Raw genomic sequence first — 22,468 nt, 5'->3', positions numbered from 1 at the left:
CCATTGATTTGGGGCCCACGTGACCTCAACTGGGGTCATTTATGTTTCTGTGGTTGGCTGGTAGGTTCATTGATCTAGGATGGTCTCACTCACAAGTCTGGCTGTTGATTGGAACAACAGAAGTGACTGGACCAAGTATCTCTCAGTACCTAGAAGGTTAGCCTGAGTTGTCCACGTGGCAATGACAGAGTTTCATGAGAGTAAAACTTGAGTCCTAGGCTCAGAACTAGTATACCACCACTTTTGCCACATTCTGTTTTCCAAAGACAGCCCAGGTTTATGGAATACAGCACTAGATTCCACCTGGTCATGGGAGTAGGTTTGCCACATTGCAGTGGGAGCAGACCCAGGGAGGTGTGAACAATTGGGGTTATTCCTATAATCCATCTATCTCAGTGCCAGGTCCTCTTGCCCCCATCAGCTTTGGGTTCTCCACCACATTCACAATTCTATTGTTAAAAATGAATGCTAGATTAGGACCATCTATGTCAATGACTCAGAAAGTACATAATTCATTCGTGGATTTATTCATTAAACTAACAGTAATTGGAGGCCAGCTCTGTGACAAATATTGTGTAAGATACTGGGAGTAGAGAACTGAGTAAGACCAAGTCCTTGACTTATAGAGGCCAGAGTCTAATGTGGGAGACAGACATGCAATAGAAAATTATGTTTCCACAGTGTGTAGCAAAAGAAGTGTAGCAATAGTATGAATTGCAGAAGAGGGGGCAATTATCTATTTTGGGTAAGGCAGAGCAATGGCAGAACCAGGCAAGAAAAGACTTCTTGGAGGAATAGATAACTGAACCACAATCTAAACTCTTCTTCAGATATGTTGTTGTTGTTCTTGTTGTTAGGTGTCGTCAAGTTGGTTCCGACACATAGTGACCCTATGTACAACGGAACAAAACACTGCCCGGTCCTACACCATCCTCATAGTCATTGCTGTGTTTGAACCTATTGCTATAGACATTGTATCAATTCCATTTTGTTGAGGGTCTTCCTCTTTTTTGCTGACCCTCTACTTCACCAAGCATGGTGTTCTTTGTCAGGAACTGGTCCCTTCCGATAGTATGTCCAAAGTACATGAGAAGTCTCATCATCCTTGCTTCTAAGGAGCATTCTGGCTCTACTTCTTCCAAGACAGATTTGTTCATTCTTCTGGTGGTCCATGATATATTCAATATTCTTTGCCAACATCATAATTCAAAGGCATCAATTCTTCTTTGGCCTTTCTTATTCATTGTTCAGCTTTCACATGCACATGAGGTGATTGAAAATACCATGGCTTGGGTCAGGCACACCATAGTGTCCAAAGTGATTTTTAACACTTAAAAAGAGGTCTTTTTGCAGATGATTTTCCCAATGTAATACATCATTTGATTTTTTTTGACTGCTGCTTCCATGGTTGTTGATTGCAGATCCAAGTAAAATGAAATCCTTGACAACTTCAATATTTTCTCCATTTATCATGATGTTGTTTATTGGTCCAGTTGTGAGGATTTTTGTTTTCTTTATGTTGAGGTGTAATCCATACTGAAGGCTGTGGTCTTTGATCTTCACCAGTAAGTGCTTCAAGTCCTTTTCACTTTGAGCAAGCAAGGTTGTGTTATCTGCATATAGCAGGTTGTATGTCTTCAGATATAAAAACATTTAATCGTTCTATCTGGATACCTGTGGCTAGAATTATCAAGGATTTGTTGCCATGTATTAAACTCATGCATTAAACTCTTAAAGTATTGCTTTTTTATAGATATAATATTAATTTGATTGAATTTGTTATTTGGATTACAGAAATGATATCCTGGCATGCTGTCCCCTGGTAGCTATTTGTCAGTTTCTGTCAGTATTCCAGAAACTCTGGTGGCATAGTAGTTAAGAGTTCGGCTGCTAACCAAAAGGTCAGCAGTTTGAATCCACCAAGTGCTCCTTGGTAACCCTATGGGACAGTTCTACTCTGACCTGTTGGGTTGCTATGAGTCGGAATCAATTCTACGGCAATAGGTGTTTGTTTTTTTCAGTATACTAGAACCAGCACCAGTTACCATTGAGTCGATTCCAACTCCTGGTGATTCATGATTTGTCAGAGTACAGCTGTGCTTCATAGGGTTTTCAGTAGCTGGTTTTTTGGAAGCAGATCACAAGGGCTTTTTCCAGAGGCAACTCTGGGTGGACTTGAACCTCTAGCCTTTTTAACAGCTGAGCGTGTTAATTGTTTGCACTACCCAGGGACTCCCCCTGTCAGTACAGGACAGTGCTTAAGAGTGAAGACCCTGGAGCTAGACTTCCAGGGCTTGAATCTAAGCCCCACCATTTGCACTTCACTTTCCACTTCTGTAAAACGGGGATGGCAATGTAAAGATTAAGCACGTTAATACCTTTGAAAGTCAGGGCTTAACACATAGTAAAAAAAAAAAAAAAAAAAGTACTTATTAATTGTTAGCTATTTTTAAGCATCATTTTTTTTATCCCCCAGACTTTTATTCTCTTTTTTCTATTATAAATATAAAATAAACCCACTTGATAGAGTTGTGAAGATTTAATGAAATTAATATATGGAAACCTCTTTGAACAGTGCCTTGTTATGTGTCATCAAATGGATTCCGACTCACGGCAACTCTATAGGACAGAAGAGACCTGCCCCGTAGGGTTTCCAAGGCTGTAATCTTTATAGAAGCAGACTGCCTCATCTTTCTCCCATGTAGTGCTGATGAGTTCAAATTGCCAACCTTTTGGTTAGCAGCCGAGCACTTAATCACTGCACCATTAGGGCTATCTTGAAGGGTGCCTAGCACATTTTAAGTACATTGAAGGAAAAAGTTATTATTATTCTATTTATAGCATGTTTATTCAAAGAATTGAAACCATCTATTCTTAGTTTCTAGAGGCTCAAAAACATTTTGCTTCTTATTTTTTAGACTTCTCTTTAATCAGGCAGAGACAATAATTTATTTTCCTGTGAAAGCATGGTGTGATGTAGGGAGGGTAAAGATTTCCTGAGAAAAATCCCAAGGCAGTGTTTGAGCAGAGGGGGCTTTATATGACCCTGGCAGTTCTGTGTGCTGGGAAGGTGGGTCCACAGGTCCACATCCTCTACCTCAGAGAAGAACCCTTCACATGACTTAGCCCCACTGCACCTTCTTGTGGTACTTGGCTTTTGATTATGCAGAGAATTATCCTATCCCCAGACTGTAGTGTTTGCTGCCTCCAACAGCTATTATCAATCTGTTGGAAGACGCTAACAAAAGTAATCAATAGAGCAAAGAAAGATGAACCACCGAAAAGAATATAATTAGATGGCAGAAGTCACCTCAAATATATTGTGGCTGCATAATTATAGAACTTTCTTGCTTAATTTAAAGTTAGTTAAATAATAGGTAAAGCATTTTTAAAAAGTATCTGGCACATAGTGAAAACTGAATAACTCTTGAATGAGTGAATGAATGAATGATACAGGCATACAAATGCTTACTAACATTGATTACATACTATCAGAGAAAACCAGTTAAAAGCTACATTTTGATTATCTTACTAAGACTGAAAAAGAAGTTTTTCACCACTGTGATATATCTGTCAGAGTTGTTTGCCCAAATACTAAATTCATTTCATAATGGTGTGGTGGTCTGACGGAATTTGTAATCTGAAGACCACGGATATGGAATTAAGAGAGCAGTCTGAGTATTAAGTATTCAAGATCTAATAGAATTGAAATGTCAGTCTATGGCAATGCTTTGCAGAGTCATTTTTCACTGTGTTCAATTACACCATAATGCTTTGTTTGATCCTAAGGCTTTGCAGTGGAAAGAGTACAGGATTTGGAGTCTAATAGATCTGGATTCACAGACAGCACATACCATGGGTGCCATTCCCATACACTACAATGTGCATGGTCCTCTATGGAGTCATGCAAAGTAATGACCTTTCCTGGGTTCAAATCCTTATTCTGCTACCTACTAGCTATATGACATGAAGCAAGTTAGTTAATTAACTCTCTAATTTTTTTTCTTCTGCTATTGAGTATGAGCACTAAATTGGATCATACAGTATTATGTACAGTGTCGACAATAGTGTCTTGCTCATATTTTGTGATTTTTCCATATTGCCATTTGTTAATTAATTATAGAAAGACATTGACTCAGGGCCTGTGTTAGTATAGACATTTTTGCATGTGGATATTTTGTCTCACGTAAGAAGCAGCTTTGCACAGTGTAACAGTTAAGAAAGCGCACAGACCACCTCAGTTCTCATTCTGGCTCTGTCACTTAACTTGTGTTTATCTAGCTTGCTCTGACTCATGGTGATTCTATGTACAACACAATGAAACATTGCCTGGTTCTGTGTCATCTTCGTAACCATTGTTATGCTTGACTTTATTGTTGTGGCCATTGTGTAGTGCTTTCCAACTTAGGGGGCTCATCTTCCAGCACTATTGGGTAATATTCTGTTGTGATCCATAGGCTTTTCATTGGCCAGTTTTTGGAAGTACATTACCAGGCCTTTCTTTCTAGTTTGTTGTAGTCTGGAAACTCCACTGAAACCTGTCTACCATGGGTGACCTGGTGGCATAGCTTCCAGGATCATTGGGATACATAAGTCACCACAGTACAAACTACTGACAGGTGGGTGGTGGTATGTGACCTTAGGTGGGTTAAATAACCTCTTTTTACTGCAGCTTCTTCTTCTATAAAATGTGGGAAATAGTAGTACCTAACTCATAGGGTTGTTATAAGGGTTAAATGAATTAACATGTGTAGGGTACTTGGACCAGTAACTGATACATTTCAGCACCACGTAGATACATGTTAACATAAAAATCTGATGGGAACTCAGAGAGCTGTAGACTACTCATTTGAAGAAACTAATGGAATTATTTTGTGGCAGCTACTTTTTCTTAATAAAACAAGCTTCTTGCTTAATAGTGTCACATGGCATCTTGACTAATTATCAGTAGGATATGGAATTTGAACTATTTTGTGTGTTTTTTGATGGAGATTCTCATTCTGTCCAAGTTCAAGCATTAACGAAAATGGTGGGCAGAATTATGGTGACAGTCTGTGAAAATAGACAAAAATAAAAATAAACTATGGGCAGTAATATTTTTTCTTTTGAATTGAAGTGTTGAAAGTTGAGTTAATCATACTCCTCACTATCATTGTGTGTCTTTGCAAGGGCTCTCTCTTGGACATATGTATGTGTTGTTGTTGTTAGGTGCTGTCAAATTGATTTTTGACTCATAGCGGCCACATGCGACAGAGGCAAACTGGCCCATAGGGTTTCTAGGATGTAATTTTTATGCAGCAGATCACAACTTCTTTCTCCTTTGGGGTCTCTGGGTGGGTTTGAAACACCAACCTTTTGGTTAGCAGCCGAGTGCTTAGACATTGCACCACCAAGGCCCCTTTGTATGTATGTGTGTATGTACTTATGAATGTATGTATATATATGAATATATATACACCCACTCCTCACTTATTGACATAGTTAGTCTCCAAAGACCAGGCTGTTAAGTGAAAACCAGTGTTATGTGAAAACAGAGGATGACCACATCAGATCACAAAATGGAGGATTTCTACATCATTATATAACTGCCAAATTACATCAGTACTTAACTGCCAAATTACATCATTATATAGCTGCCAAACCACTGAGAATCACGGCCCAGTCAAGTTGACACATAACCTTAACCATCACAGCCAGTGTTACTCTTGCCTCACACCTTGGTGTTTGTTACTGCCAGGTGTACATCACTAATAGACGAAATAGTCACATAGTAGATTTTTTATCATGGTAAATGCCAGCGTCAGATATTGAGGTAGTCGATAAATGAGGAGTAGGTGTATATCTATTAATCTAAGTATGTTTGTACTGATTACCTTTCTCTTCCAAAATTCTCTCTTTCCCCTTTTCCTGTTTGGCAACCATTCTAACGTATTTAACGTGTATATTTTTGTTTGACTATGTGGTATTGTTCTCTATGTGTATATTTTTAAGTTACATAGAGGGCGTGGAACCAGGCATGTCATTGGATCCAGATGGATCCTGGTTGAAAGCATAAAATATCAGAAAGATGTTTACCTGTGTATTATTGACTACACAAAGGTATTTGACTGTGTGAATCATAACAAATTATGGATAACATTGAGAAAAATGGGAATTCCAGAACACTTAATTGTGCTCATGAGGAACCTGTACATAGACCAAGAGGCAGTCCCTCAAATAGAACAAGGGGATACTACATGGTTTAAAGTCTGGAAAGGTGTGTATCAGGGTTGTATCTTTTCACCATACTTATTCGATCTGTGTGCTGAGCAAATAATATGAGAAGCTGGACTATATGAAGAGGATTGGGGCATCAGAATTGGAAGAAGACTCATTAACAACCTATGTTAGGCAGATAACACAACTTTGCTTGCTGAAAGTGAAGAGGGCTTGAAGCACTTACCAATGAAGATCAAACGTGACAGCCTTCAGTATGGATTGCACCTTAACATAAAGAAGACAAAAATCCTCCTAACTCTACCAATAAGCAACACCATGGTAAATGGAGAACACACTGAAGTTGTCAAGGACTTTGTTTTACTTGGATCCACAATCAAAAGCCATGGAAGCAGCAGTCAAGAAATCAAAAGATGCATTGCATTGGGCAAATATTCTGCAAAAGACCCTTTAAAGTGTTAAAAAGTGAAGATGTCACTTTGAGGACTATGGTGTGCCTGACCCAAGCCATGGTGTTTTCAATCGCCTCATATGCATGTGAAAGCTAGACAACGAATAAGGGAAACCAAAGAAGAATTGATGCCTTTAAATTGTGGTGGTGGTGAAGAATATTGAATATTCTTTTATACTTGTATGTTCAAGAATACCAAATATTGAACAAACCTGTCTTAGAAGAAGTACAACCAGAATGCTCTTTAGAAGCAAAAATGGTGAAACTATGTCTCACATAATTTGGACGTGTAATCAGGAGGGATCAGACCTTGGTGAAGGACATCGTGCTTGGTAAAATGGAGGGTCAGCAAAAAAAAAAAAAAAGGAAAACCCTTGACAAAATATATTGACACAGTGGCTGCAGCAATGGGCTCAAGCATAACAACGATTGTGAGGATGGCACAGGACCAAGCAATGTTTTGTTCTGTTGTACATAGGGTCAGTGTGAATCAGAACTGCTAAACAGCACCTAACAGCACCTAACAGCAATAACGATAGAAGTTATTGTGAAATATATACTTCATTTTGCTTCCTAATTTTCTCTCACTCATCATTCTGCTTTTAAGAGCCATCAATGTTGTCTACGTACATCTTGCTTCTAATTGCTGCAGTACTCCATGGGGTACCTCTATCACATTTTACCTATCTGTTCTCCTGGTGACGGACACCTGGATTGCTTCCAACTTCCTGCCAATGCGATGAACTTTCTCAAACATGGCCTCTGATAGATCTGTCTGAGAATTTACCCCAGAATATTTGAATCTGTTATTCTATTTTCTTTTAGTATCCAGTGTAGTTGATGAGAATTTTGGTGACCATTTGATGCACATTTCTTTTTAAATATAATAGAAGTGGGGTCACTGATTTAAAGAAACATGGTTACCCAGCAAGATAATTGGGTTTGACCAAGATTGAGCCCAGATAAACAAGGCAGATACACACTCCATAGGTGAGGGGCCCAAGATGGCAGCTTAGTCAGACATACCCTACCAGCCCCTACAGCAAAGACCTGAGAAACCAAGTGAAATAGATATAGATGATAATCTTGGATCCATGACCATCAAACAGAAGGATAAAGAATTAGATCGAGTACCAAATGGAAGGAGAAACTGAATGAAAACAGCAGATGAAGAGATTTATGGATCATAAGTGCCCTGTCAGTCAGCTTGGTGCAGTGTGGCCATATTGAGACAAAGCAAGCAGCATTCCCAGGTGAGAACCACTGGAAGGCAACTTTACGGAATTCCCAATAGGAGACAGAGATACTGTGTAGGCAAACCCAGAGTTAAGCAAGGTGGGCAGGACATGAACTAGATCTAAGGAGGGAAAGTGCAGGAAGGTGGGTTAGAGCTCCAGGAATCCTGGCAACCACAGAGCAGAGGGGGGGCCAGGAACTAGTAGGGACAGGACTACTCAAGAGTGGTGGTGTCTGACCATTTGGGTGGGTAGTGCCCATGGAGTAGTGAATCCATACTGTAGCAGCTGGAGGCCCCTCACCTGCTGGACTCTAGGCAGACTCCCTCACATTTGGTTGGGCCAGGTCATGATTGCTGGCTGCACAGTGACCAGAGAAACACACTCCCAGTGACCAGTGGCGTGCATCCCCTCCCTCGCTCACCCAGTGACCAGCGACGTGAGCCCCAACCACCTCACCTATGTGGAGACTGATGATGTGCACTCACCATGCCCATAGCCCAGCAACCAGTAGGAGCACTCCCTGCACCCCTGTCCAGTGACCAGCCAGACAGGCACATCACCTCATCAGCAGTTGCCTGGCACATTCTGACAGGTGTTATGTAGACCTCTGCCCAGTGATGAGCAAAAGATCCTAGTGCCCTCTCGCAACATCCACTCAGCTACAGTATCACACATCCCACACTCAGACAGTTACTGCAGACTGACTGCACATGTACTGAGACCCCTTGAGCCCACACCACCTACTGAGATGCTAATTTGTCCATGTACAACAGGCCTATTCCATCCATTTGGGTAGCACTGCCTCGGAGCAGCTACAGAGATGTGTTGTCCTGACTCCCGGCAAATGCACTAACTGCTAGTACCAACCAGAAAGACCCTATGGTCCCAGAAGAGCTGCGGAGGAACCCTGACCACACAACACTTACTGCCCCACTTCAGGGAAAGAACCTGCTCTCACACCTCCACTTAATTCTGTAAGGGAGTATATACAGTACTACATATGTGTGGGTGTGACCAGCCACACCCCCTAGTGAGAAGAAATCACACCCAGTCAATGGAGACCACCAATGACATACATAGACCAGTACCAGAAAACAACAACAATTAAAATACAAGGAAGAAAGATGTTCTAAAGAGACAGAGAAGTAAAATTCCTAATATATCAAGGCAAAACCAAAAAATCAGGAACGAACAAACATACAGCCAATAATGAAATTAATTAATTAACACCTTAATGCCTTGGAGGTAGCAGACAATAACAAATCATATGAAGAAACAGGTAAGATGGCTCAAGCAAGTGAGCAAAATAAAGGGACAGAAAAAAATGATAGTAGAACTTCCTGAGAAAAAAATGATAATAGAACTATCTGATAAGGAGTTCAAAAGATTTACATTTAGGCTCCTCAAAGAGATCAAAGAAAAAGCGTAGAAGAATTTAGGAAAACAATACAAACCAAAATGACAAACTCAATAGACAAATAGAAATCATACAAAAACAACAACTAGAAATCCAGAAGCTTAACAATAGAATATCAGAAACAGATAACAGAAGGACACAGAAGTAGAATTGAATTAATGGAAGAAAGAATCAGTAAAATAGAGGGCAAATCTCTGGATACTAATTTGTTTGAGGAACAATAAAAAAAAAGAATGAAGAAAGCCTGATCTACGTGGGACACCATCAAGAGGAATAATTTATGCATAATAGCAATTCCAGAAGAGGACAAGAAAAAAAAAGTAGCGGAAATTTTTGAAGATACATTGGCAGAAAAATTTGCAAATATCATGAAAGATAAGAAGGTTTCCACCCAAGAATCTCAACAAACCCCATACAGGATAGACCCCAAAAGAAATTCACCGAGATATATCATAATCAAACTTTCCAAAACCAAATACAAACAAAGAATCTTGAGAACAGTACATGAAAAGCGAAATACCACTTACAAAGTGGTATCAAAAAGATTAAGCAGAAATCATGCTGGCAAGAAGACAATGGGATGACATACAGAATCCTGAAAGAAGAAAATTGCCAACAAAGAATCACATATCCAAAAATCCTATCTTTCAAAAACAATGGCAAAACAGGGACATTCCCAGATAAGACGGCATTAAGGGAATTTGTGAAATCCAGACCAGCCTTGCAAGAAATATTAAAGGTGGTCCTTCAGACAGAACCAACAATATCAGACAACAACCTGAGATAAAGACACACAACAGCCTCACCTAGATAAATTACCAACCCAGATATAAACATTGCAAAAGTGAAATAAAGTTTCAAAACTGATTACAGGGAACCAGAGCTGTTAAGTTGTACACTTCAAAACAAAAAGGGGGAATAAATGGTGTAGTTGTAGAACTTCCATATGGAGAGGAAGTCCAAGCGATTTCAAGATATAATAGGCTGTTTTGAACTTAGGAGGATAAAGGTAAACTTCAGGGTAACCACAAAGAAAATTAATAAATCTGCTCACCAAAATAAAGAAAAAGAAAATCAAACAGACTCAGTAACGAAAACAACAGCTACAATGAACGATAGGAAAAGAAAATCCATATACAAAAAGATCTGAGCACAGAAAATTAAGAGAAACAAAGAAAACAAAGTGTAACAAAATGACAGCAGTGAATTCATACCTATTGATAATCACACTGATTGTGAATAGATTAAATGCATTGATGAAGATGCAGAGAGTAACAAAATGGGTTTAAAAAAAAATGGCCCATCAATACGAGACACATCTTAGACACAAAGACATAAATAGGTTAAAAATCAATGGATGGAAAAATGTAATATCAAACAAACAATAACCAGAAGAAAGCAGGAGTGGCAATAATAATTTCTGAAGAAATAGATTTTAAGTCAAAATTCATTACAAGAGACAAAGAAGGACGTTATATAATGATAAAAGGGTCAGTTCACCAAGAAGACATAACAATAATAAATATTTATGCACCCAATGCCAGAGCTCCAAAATACATAAAACAAACTCTAACAGAACTGAAAAGAGAAATAGACGGCTCTACAATAATAGTAGGAGACTTTAACGTGCCACTTTTGACAATGGACAGTACAAATAGAAAGAAACTAAAGAAAGATAAAGAAGATCTAAATAACACGTCGTAGGCATGTACGGAACACACCACCCAACAGCAGCACATTACATGATGTTCTCCAAGGCACATGGAACATTCTCCAGAACAGACAGTATTTTAGGCCACAAAGCAACCCTCAATAAAATTAAAAAAAAATGGTTAATGTGCTCGACTGCTAATGGAAAGTTTGGAGGTTAGAGGCCACCCAGAGATACTTTAGAAGAAAGGCTTGGCCATCCACTTCTGAAAAATCAGCCACTGAAAATTCTGGGGTCACCAGGAGCTTAAATCGACTCCAAGGCAACTGGTTTTTTTTTTTTTTTAGATGCAGAAACAATTTCTGTATTGCAAAGAATTAGACATATGGAAGATGGTTTTAAGCTCTGGCCAGCTACCCGTCCCCACTATAGCCTCAGTGCTTAGCTCACTGCAGCATAAAATAAATATTTGCTCAATAACGAATGAATGAATGAATGAAAACTGGGAGACAGTTTAAGTGTGATTTCTGATGTTAGCCTATGCCGTCTTAAACACTTTGGTATTGAATACCGTATATAAAGATGCCTCTGGACTATTGCATTTTAAGGAGAACCTGATTTCTTCTCATTGCAATATTTACTAGAAACTTAAGGAGTAATTTTCTTTTGCTTTCCTAATAAAAGAAGATACTGCTCATTTTCTCTGTAATGATGGCATTTACACTTAAAACAGAAGGTGCTAAAATTTTTTTTTTTGTACAGAATTCAATACAGATTGCGTTACTTTGGTTTTGGACAGTGTACAAGAAAAATGGAATGAGAATGAGTTTTTATACAAAATTCCAAGAAACAAATAAGCTGCCAATAGTTGGATATTTAAGTGTATATAAAGTCCTCGTGTTCTTATTTATCCATCCATTCAACAAATATTTCTTATGCTTCTACTATGTGCCAGTCACTGCGATAAAAAGTATTGACAAACTTAATGCCCTCAATGGAGCTTACATTCTAATTGGGTAGAAGCCAAAATAGTTTAAAATGAGGAAAAAATTGAACAATGATTATGTATTATGATAAGAGTAGAAAGGAAATAAATGGATGTGAAGATGAAGAGTGATAAGGAAATTGGTTTGGGATGGTTCTTCTGAAGAGGTGACATTTATGCTGAGATTGGAAGGATAAGTATAAGCCAGTCTTTGAGGGATCAGAAGAAGGGCACACTAACAGAGAGATCCTCAATTTTTTAAGGGACTATTTTTTTAGAGCAGTTTTAGGTTTACAGAAAAACTGAGCAAAAGTACAATGTTCCCACATACCTCCTCCCCTCTCCCACCACACACAATGTTTCTCCTATAAGTGTGGTACAATTGTTACAATTGATGAATCAATATCCATACACTGTTATTAACTGAATCCATAGTTTACTTTAGGGTTCACTCTTTGTGTCGCGCAGATCTATAGATTTTGAAAAAATGCATAATGTTATGAGTCCACCATTACAATATCATAGAGAATAGTTTCACTGCCCTTAAATGCCCTGTGCTCCACCTTTTTATCCCCCTCCTTTTTTTTTTTTTCCTACTAAACTGCTGGCAACCATCGATCTTTTTACCGTTTTGCCTCATCCAGAACGTCATATAGTTGGAATTATACTGTACGTTGCTTTTTCAGACTGGCTTCTTTCACTTAGTAATATGCATTCAAGGATCCTCCACGTCTTTCTGTAGCTTGATAGCTCATTTCTTTTTGTCGATGAATGTACCACAGTTTATGTATCCATTCACCTATTGAAGGGAAGCCTGAATTTTAGTTGCCCTCAGACTCCAATTAATCACTTCAAGGAAGTACTGAAGGTTACGAAGTCTTTATAGATAACCTAAATTCTGTTTAAGGAGCCCTGTTGCCCAGTGGTTAAGCGCTTGGCTGCTAACCAAAAGGCTGGTGGTTTGAAAAAAGCCGTTCCAAAGCTGTTTCTTGGAAACCGTATGGGGCAGTTCTACTCTATTCTGCAGGGTCACTATGAGTCCAAATTAAAATTCAGTTTTAAGTAAAATAATAATAATAATAAGATACAATGGATATATTCCCCAAACACCAGAGCTATTTAGTCTTTATGCAAACACTATCTACCCTCCCCTCCCACTCCCCCAGAGTCCTGTTGGCACAGGGGTTAGAAAGCTTTCATGCTAACCAGAACGCAGGTATTTTGAATCCACCAGCCCCTCCTTGGAAACCTATGGGGCAGTTCTACTCTGTCCTATAAGCATGCTGTGAGTAGGCAACATGTTTAGTTTTTTTTTGGTTTATCCACCCTCCTCTTCCCCACCTCCCCACCAAGTTTCATGGGAAAGTTTTCATATTCATTTTTCTCTCAAGGAATCTTGTCTGTAATGTTGGACATGTACACTATCTCTCTTTCTTATACATGTAGCCTGGTGTTGTTGCTGTCGTTGGGTGCTATTGACTGGGTTCCGACTCATAATGACCCTATGTATAACAGAAGGAAACACGCCTGACCCTGAGCAATCCTCACAATCCTTGTAATCAACAGCCACTGTGTCAATCCAACTCGTTGAGGGACTTCCGCTTTTTTGCCAACCCTCTACTTAATCAAGCAGGTTGTCCTCCAGAGACTGGTCCCTCCTGACAACATGTTCAACGTGAGACAAAGTCTTGTTATCCTCACTTCTGAGGAGCATCCTGTCTGTTCTTCCAAGACAGATTTTTTCGTTCTTCTGAAAGTTCATGGTATATTCAAAATTTCTTCGTCAATGCCATAAGTCAAAGGCATCAATTCTTCTTCAGTCTTCCTTATTTGTTGTCCAGCTTTTACGAGGTGATTGAAAATACCAGGGCTTGGATCAGGTGCACCTTAGTCCTTAAAGTGATATATATCTTCACTTTTTAACACTTCAGAGAGGTCTTTTGCAGGAGATTTGCTCAAGGCAGTATGTCATTTGATTTCTTGACTGCTGCTTCCCTGGGCATTGATTATGGATCCAAGTAAAATGAAATCCTTGACAACTTTAATCCTTTCTCCATTTATCGTGATATCATTTATTGGTCCAGTTGTAAGAATTTTTGTTTTCTTTATGTTGAGGGGTAATCCATACTGAAGGATGTAGTCTTTGATTTTGATCAGTAAGTGTTTCAAGTTCTCTTCACTTTCAGCAAGCAATGTTGTGTCATCTGCATATCTCAGATTGTTAATACTCTTCCTCCAATCCTGATGCCATGTTCTTTTTCATATAGTTCAGCTTCTCAGATTATTTGCTCAGCATACAGGTTGAATAAATAAGGTGAAAGGATACAACACTGATGCACACTTTCCTGATTTTTAACCACACAGTAACCTCTTGTTCTGTTTGAACGACTGCCTCTTGGTCTACGTATAGGGTCTGTATGCGTACAATTAAGTGTTCTGGAATTCCCATTCTTCAAAGTGCTGTCCATAATTTATTATAATCCACACGGTTGAATGCCTTTGTGTAGTTGATAAAACACAGGTAAACATCCTTCTGGTATTCTCTGCTTTTAGCCAGGATCCACCTGACATCAATATTGCAACTTGAAGCTTGAATTTCTTCTTCAGTTCTTTCAGTTTGAGGAATGTCAAGCAGGTTCTCCTCTTTTGGTTTGCTAACTCCAGGTCTTTGCACATTTCATTGGAATACTTTATTTTGTTTTCTTGGAGCCACACTTTGAAGTCTTCTATTCGGTTGTTTTATTTCATCATTTCTTCCATTTGCTTTAGCTCCTCTGCATTGAAGAGGAAATTTCAGAATCTCTTCTGACATCCATTAGGTGTTTTCTTTCCTGTCTTTTTAAGGACATTTTGCTTCCTTCATGTATGATGCCTTTGATGTCATCCCACAGGACTCATCTGGTCTTCAGACATTAATATTCAGTGCCTCAAATCTATTCTTGAAATGGGCTCTAAATTCAGGTGGGATATACTTAGCGTCATGCTTTGGCTCTTGTGGACTTGTTTTAATTTCCTTCAGCTTCAATTTGAACTCGCACATGAGCAACTGATGGTCTGTTCTGCAGTTGGTCACTGGCCTTGTCATGACTGGTGATATTGAGCTTCTCCATCATCTCTTTCCACAGAGGTAGTCTATTGATTCCTGTGTATTCCATCCAGGGAGGTCTACATGTACATTTGTCATTTATGTTGTTTCAAAAAAGGTATTCCCATTGAATAAGTCGTTGGTCTTGCAAAATTCTATCATGTGATTCCTAGTGATGTTTCTATCACCAAGGTGGTATTTTCCAACTTCTGCTCCTACTTTTATTGTTTTCAACTTTCATATTCCCATCACCAGTAATTATCAATGCATCTTGATTGCATGTTTGATCAATTTCAGACTGCAGAAGTTGGTAAAAATATTCAATTTCTTTATCTTTGGCATTAGTGGTTTGTGTGTACATTTGAATAATAGTTGTATTAACTTTTCTTCCTTATAGGTGTATGGATATTATTCTATCACTGACAGTGTTGTCCTTCAGGGTAGATCTTGAAATGTTCTTTTTGATGATGAATGTGACGCCGTCCCTCTTCATTTTGTCATTCTTGCTGTAGTAGACCATGTGATTGATTAAAAATGTCTAATACCAGGCCATTTCAGCTCAGTAATGCCTAAGATACCAATCTTTATGTGTTCCATTTTATTTTTGACGATTTCCAATTTTCCTTGATTCATACTTCATACATTACATGTTCTGATTACTAATGAGTGTTTTCAGCTGTTTCTTCTTATTTTGTCATGCCACATCAGCAAATGAAGGTCCCAAAAGCTTTGCTCCATCTACAACATTAATGTCAACTCTACTTTGAGGAAGTAGCTCTTCACCAGTCATATTTTGAGTGCCTTTGAATTCCAACCTCAGGGGCTCATCTTCCAGTACTAAAACAGACAATGTTCAGCTATTATTCGTAAGGTTTTCACTTGCCAAACTTTTTCAGAGGTAGATGGCCAGGTCCTTCTCCCTAGTCTGCCTTAGTCTGGAAGCTCCACCGAAACCTGTCCACCATGGGTGACCCTGCTGGAACTTGAAATACCAATGGCATAGCTTTCAGTATCACAACAAAGCACAAGCCACCACAGTTCGACAAACTGACAGAAAAGTGGCAGATTTAACATGGTAAAAAAAAAAAAAAAAACATATAAAGGAACCAAGTAAAGACGACCTGTCAATTTAAGAATCTGGATAATTTTTCTGAGCAGATTAGGGAAAATTCCCTAGTCTGTACATTATTCTCTTTCCTTGGATTCTCTTATTTTTCTCCTTCCACCCTTCTGTTGGTTATTACATTGGTCATTAGCATTTCTATTAAGCAGTAGTTAGGAGAGGAGAAATCAATCAAGGAAAGGAGCTTCTGTTTAAGGTTTGTTGGATGAGGTAGTTGAATCTATCCACTAAAACGAGATTATTTTTGGATTCTCTGTAGATTTTCTTTATTCGTGTTATTTCTGTCCCTAACATCATAGACCAACACAAGCTGATTATATTGCATAAGATGGAAACAAACACACACAGCTAAAGATTTTTGGAGCACAGACATATTTAAACAAAAAGTCCAGGTGACAAAGTTACTAAAGAGATTTCACTTTGAAGAGTGTTGAGGTGTTGCAAGTCATAGAAACAAAGATTTTACTTAAAAGTCATGTGGTAGCCTGTAGTCACAGGGTCCGATACTTACCACGCTGACTTCTTATCTCCTAGAAGTAGCTGACAGGTGGCATAGCAGACTTGCATCTAAAAAAATAGTCCAGGTTATGTTCTTAGCCCTTGCTCTTCCTGACACTGCCTTTTAACCCACAAAGCCGAATTATTTTTAAGAGTTTACCAACCAGTTGCTGTTGAGTCAATTACTACTCATGGCAACCCCAACTGTGTTAGAGTGGAATTGTGCTCATGGGGTTTTTAACGGCTGATTCTTCAGAAGTAGATCACCAGACTTTTCTTCCTAGGTACCTCTGGGTGAACTCACACTTCAAGCTATCAGTTAACACCAAGCATGTTAACCATTTGTACTACCCAGGGACTCCATTTAGAATTTAGGGCCACAGATACAGTATGTTTAAAATATTGAGTATAAGCGAGTGAAGACCAAGCACCCACCTTACATTATGGCCATTGCTCACTTCACGCTCATAAATCTTTTAAAGTCCTCCATGTTCTTTCTGTTCAGGCCTGGGGCTATTTCTTTCTGAATGACTGTTGACCCACTGTGTCCCCAGGTGATTGAGGAACTGCACAGCCACTCGATACTTTGAAGAACGGGGGTATCTAAGACGAGGTTCCATGAGCAGGTCAGAAAAGGACACCAGGAGAGCCTGTGTCCTTGGTGAAGATGGGGTTGTGCTGAACTTGCAAAATGTACAAGTTCAGTGTCATCTGTTTTCAGTATTTCCTTAACAATTGATTTATTTCACATTATTAATGAACTTTGCAGCAGTTCCACTTGTCAGAGCCTACTCTGCAGGGGTCAATAATGAGAGGAAACCTGATGTAAGTGAATCCAGCTTAAGTGATTCTGTCATGCTAACAATTCAATATATCAGGACAAATGTCAGCTGCTTCCAGTATGTTAATTCCTCTGATCATATTTGCATAAACTACAGTCAATGAAATACAAGCTCCCCCTCTAAGATAGTTAATGGAGATTTGTAAAGGATTTTTAATTTACTTTTTTTTTGTCTCCTCCAGCATAAATTCTTGAGGTGAAAAGGGACATGGAAAGAAAAGATCACAGATTGGAAAGAGGACGTAAAATATTACAAAAGTTAAAATACAAAAGAATATAGAATCCATAGGTGTTAAATTTAGTTATTTCTTAAGAATTCCGTGTATTTGTATTTACTGCTTCTAAGAGGAGCTGCTACTTTCTAAAGAAATTTGGGAACAAAACACTGATGAATTCTTCTTACACTTTGAGTTGAATTTTTAGTTTCTCTAGTTTCCTGAAGTGAACCACTAGTTCATTAACTTTTCCAAAGGACTTTAAATCTGAGTTTCCAATCTCCCCTATAATCCACGTTACCTCCCTGGGGCAATTGGCATGTGATAGTAATGGTTATTTTAGAATTGTCACTTCTTTTACTCTGAACTTCAAAGTGAATAAATATCACAAATTAAGAAATTAGAATCTCTTCTATGATGAAATTCATAGTTAACTGATTTATCCAATAAAGTCATTTTCTTTCTTTTTTTTGCAGCCTTCAAAATTCCTATTAATTTGGAGTTTTTTAAAATAAGTTTTTTATCAATTGCTTGTCACCTGGGATTCATTTGCTTTCTGTATCTAATTGTTTGCACAATTGGCAACTGTGATTTTCATTCACACTGCAAACATCTTTCTTGTCTACTAATTTCCTTGTTTTGCAGTGTGGCTCAAAATTTTACTTCCTCATCTACAACCTTTAATATTGACTGTTTTATTCATTTAAACTTCGTAGAGACAAAAAAACAGTATAGACCCAGAATTTTATTGTTGACATTTGCTTAAGAAGCCTAATGCCCATCTCCCCACCCCTCTCCCCCCAGCAGTCCCTGAGGTAGTTTTAGTCTCAGGACAAGACACCAATGACGTAGCTAATGGCAGTGAGCGCCATCAATCAACAAAGAGCAATATCAGCAATATGGACTGCATTTTCCATTATTACTGAAATGCTTACCTGTCATCAGCTTGGTGACCTGTCCATTTACCTAGTTTTCAGGTTGAAAGATTAGTTTAATAAAGTTATCCAAACAATTCCCCTTATCTAAGTTGCTTTCTTTCTCCTTTTCCCCCCATTTGATTTTAAATATGCAGAGCCTAGTACTTTGAAATCAGTACAAGAAATTGTCCAGACCGTATTTTGCTCATCATCTTCCCTATTACATACACTGGGATACATTTATCTTACTCATTCACCTCCTATGGTAAGGAGGTAAGTGTTTTATTAAGACATCTGTAGCAGTTGAAGCTAACGGGACTATAGTTCCAGTTAGCAAGTGTACCATTGTTAGTTGCCGTCCAGTCAGCTCTTACTCACGGCGACCTTATGTATAACAGAATGTAATATTGCTCCGGCTCCGTCGTGTGCCATCTTCATGATCTTTGGTACATTTCAATTCATTGTTGTGGCCGTTGTGTCAATCCATCTCATTGAGAGTTCCCCTCATTTTCGTGGACCCTTTACATTACCAAACATGATGTTCTTTTTTAGGACTATGTCCTAATAAGTAAGCTGAAGTCTCACCATCCTCATCCTTGCTTTTAGTCATCCATTACCGGTGCTTAACTTTCAAGAGATAGCTTCTAATGTGTAAATCAGGCAAGCATTTTGATGAGTAACTTTAGAGAGTTTATTTGACCTCCATATCCACTGTAACGAGTCAGCTAGATTTTGAACTTCTTGAGAACAAAGACTGATTTTCCTTGGTTTCAGTGTAATGCCTAAAAAAGTAAAATGTATCTTGTAGAATTTTCCAGAGGATAATTGATCCTCTTTGCTGTACCCAGGTTGATTTGTATAATAAATTGCTAAAGATAAAAAAAAACAAAATGTAATTGGTATTTATCAGTTTGGCCAGGAAACTCAGCACATTTGAAAGTTAAATCTCAGTTATCTCTGCTGCTAAAAAGCTTTCTAACTTCAGTTGAGTCAGGCCACTAGTACATTGTAAGAAATACTTAAATAATCTGAGTGTTCCCTTTGGCCTGCCCTCTCCTGTCAGGTCTTCAGGATCTACCCTCCGAGGTTTTCAAGGCCTGTCTGCTCATTGCTTGTCCTCTGTTATGTTCCCTTCATGTCAGATTCTCTGAGTACTAGCGGTCAACCTACTCTTCTGTTAACTAGTACTCTACCATACTAATTGGAGACAGCATAGGACTTCCTTAAGTTCCCTTGATGTCAATTTCAAGTAGGAGGGGTCTTGTAGAGGCAAATCCTTGTGTGTTTTCTTATCACCTCATGTAGTACAAATGGGAAAACAATTAGATTAGAAGTCAGAAGGAATGGATTTTGTGTCCTTTCTCTAACAGTTATTATTAGTGCTTGATCTTGGAAAATTTCTTCATTTCTCTGATTATTTAGTTTAGTCATCTTCTAAATGTGCAGGACAAAATGAAGAAGTGTATGTATAGGTAGTATGCAAACTGTGAATCAATGAACCACTACTCCAGAGTGAGGCTCTATCTTGTTTTATCTCTTTGCTTCTGCCCTTCCTTTTTCTTATATCTCCCCTCTGTCCCTCATGTCTTTCCTTCTTTCCAAACTTTCTTCATTTCTTCCATCCTTCTTTTCTTTCCTTCCTCTCTTTCAGCCAACCTTTCTCCCTTCTTCCCTCCTTTCTGTCATTTTTACCCATTGCCCTCACCCCTACACTTCAGTCCTTAAATGATATGCAGTTGCTGATTGGAATACATATATAACAATGTGGGGAGGGGAAAGAATAAGCAAAATTATAGAGGAAATAGGCTGATAACAATAAGGGAAAAGTTAGCAGAAGGAAGAAGGGAAATTTGATTGCATGGAATAGTCTTATTGCCTTTGAAGTAGAAAACATAAATTCTTTAGGAAAGACCAAGCTGCTTTCCTGGAAAGTAGGTCTAAAACAAATTACTTAAATGAATCTTTTTATGGAGGACACACAAATCTTGTTTTCAACAAAATCCCTATGATTAAGGCAGTGGTGTGCTTCCAGATATTTATAGTATGCCTTAACATAAGCTGAGACCATGAAACAAGAATCTTAGTTCTGTTCAGGATCTACTGTTCTGTTGGTCACTTTCCTGAAGAATTGATTTAATCCAGGGTTAAAACCTAGAATGCACAATGCAATCTGAGTTTGCCCTAGTGGTGTACAAGAATAGTAATAACCGCTAATCAACTTGATCACACTGGAGTCAGAGTCTTGCAAAGTCTCTTCAGTTATTATCTGAGGCACCAGATCAATCCCACATGTGTTCACAAACGAGTTGGTGAGCTATAATATTCACACGACATCTTCTGAGTTCTTTCTGTCTTGCTGAGGCCTGTCTTTCCAAGCTTATTGACCTTGGAGCTACTTGATAGTTTGTGCTGTAGCCATTACAGTCAGTGCTCTGTGTGAGCTTCATAAACTATGTCGTGGCTAAGGGTATTCCCAAAGAGGCTATGTATCAGATTTTAAGTTACACTAGCCCCTAAACCAAAACCCAAACCTGTTGTCCTCCTGTCAATTTTGACTCATGATGTCCCCATGGGTTATAGAGTAGAACTGCTCCATGGGGTTTTCTTGGCTGTAATCTTAAAGGAAGCAGATCTCTAGGCTTTTCTTCTTCAGTGCCAATGGATGGGTTCGTCCCACAAACCTTTAGGTTAGTAGTTCAATGAAAACTGTTTGTGCTACCCAGAAACCTTCACTCCAGTCCCTAGATCCCTCAATATGCCAAACTACAAATTTAACCTTGGTGAAGTGGGGAAAGCACCTGTCTCATCTACTCTTAGTTGCACTTTCTGGCTAAGGTATCAAATCAAAGCTGCTTCAATTTCTGCCTTTAGACTTTTTCTGTAGGGAACATTAATGATTCACAGAATCAAGTCAGGAGACAAGCATGCCCTCACTTCTTCTCTGAAACATGGACACTCCTTCCTCAATCTCTCCTTTTCAATAAGCTCACTCAATGAATGCTTGAGGTCACTTACCCCATCATATTTCCAGGCATGCAGCGCCCCCACAATGAACCCAATTTAGGCTCAAACTGGTATCCAGTCACATCTTGAAGGATAAACTGACTACACAGTTTTCAAATAATACTTCATATGTATCCTTAGAAACACTATGGGGCAGTTCTACTCTGTCCTATAGGGTTGCTATGAGTCAGAATCGACGGCACTGGGTTTTATGTATAATGTTTTTATACCATTAAAAAATACTTTGACTATTATTTGTGGAGGAAATATCAGGCTAGAAAAGAGGAAAATTGGTCCCTGAAAAAGTAATGGGTGGGTGCTATGGGAAATACGGCCCAGATCAGTTAAATGTATATGGTTGTAATTAACAGAAAACTCTGACCCAAATTCCCAATCTTACAAGGAGTCTACGGAGAATATATATTCATGTTTAATAATAGTACTTTTCTTCTGTGTGATTCTGTTGTCTTCACCTTCTGTTGGCCTCATTCTCAGCCAAGATGGCAGCATCTGTTCCAGGGGTCATATCCAAAGAAGACAACATCCAGAAGAAGCAAAAGAGAATCTCTCTCTCTCTCTCTGAGAGATAAAGTCTTTCCCTGGCACTGCCAAGCAAACCACCATTCTCAATGGTCAAAATTAGGTCACATGCTTATTCTTAAATCAATCACTAACAAGGGGGACAATATTAGCCTAAGTGGTTTAACTAAGCACACCGAGTGAAAGGGATATTGCAGAGTTAACCATCATGACCACTTCATTGCTTATGAAATAACAACGTTGTAGATCTCTGTGAACTGTGGTTATGTACCCCTGACCTTTGCCTTT

The sequence above is a fragment of the Elephas maximus genome, chromosome 5 (assembly GCF_024166365.1).
Source record: "Elephas maximus indicus isolate mEleMax1 chromosome 5, mEleMax1 primary haplotype, whole genome shotgun sequence".
NCBI lineage: Eukaryota > Metazoa > Chordata > Mammalia > Proboscidea > Elephantidae > Elephas > Elephas maximus.
Note: the sequence above shows the minus strand (reverse complement) of the source record.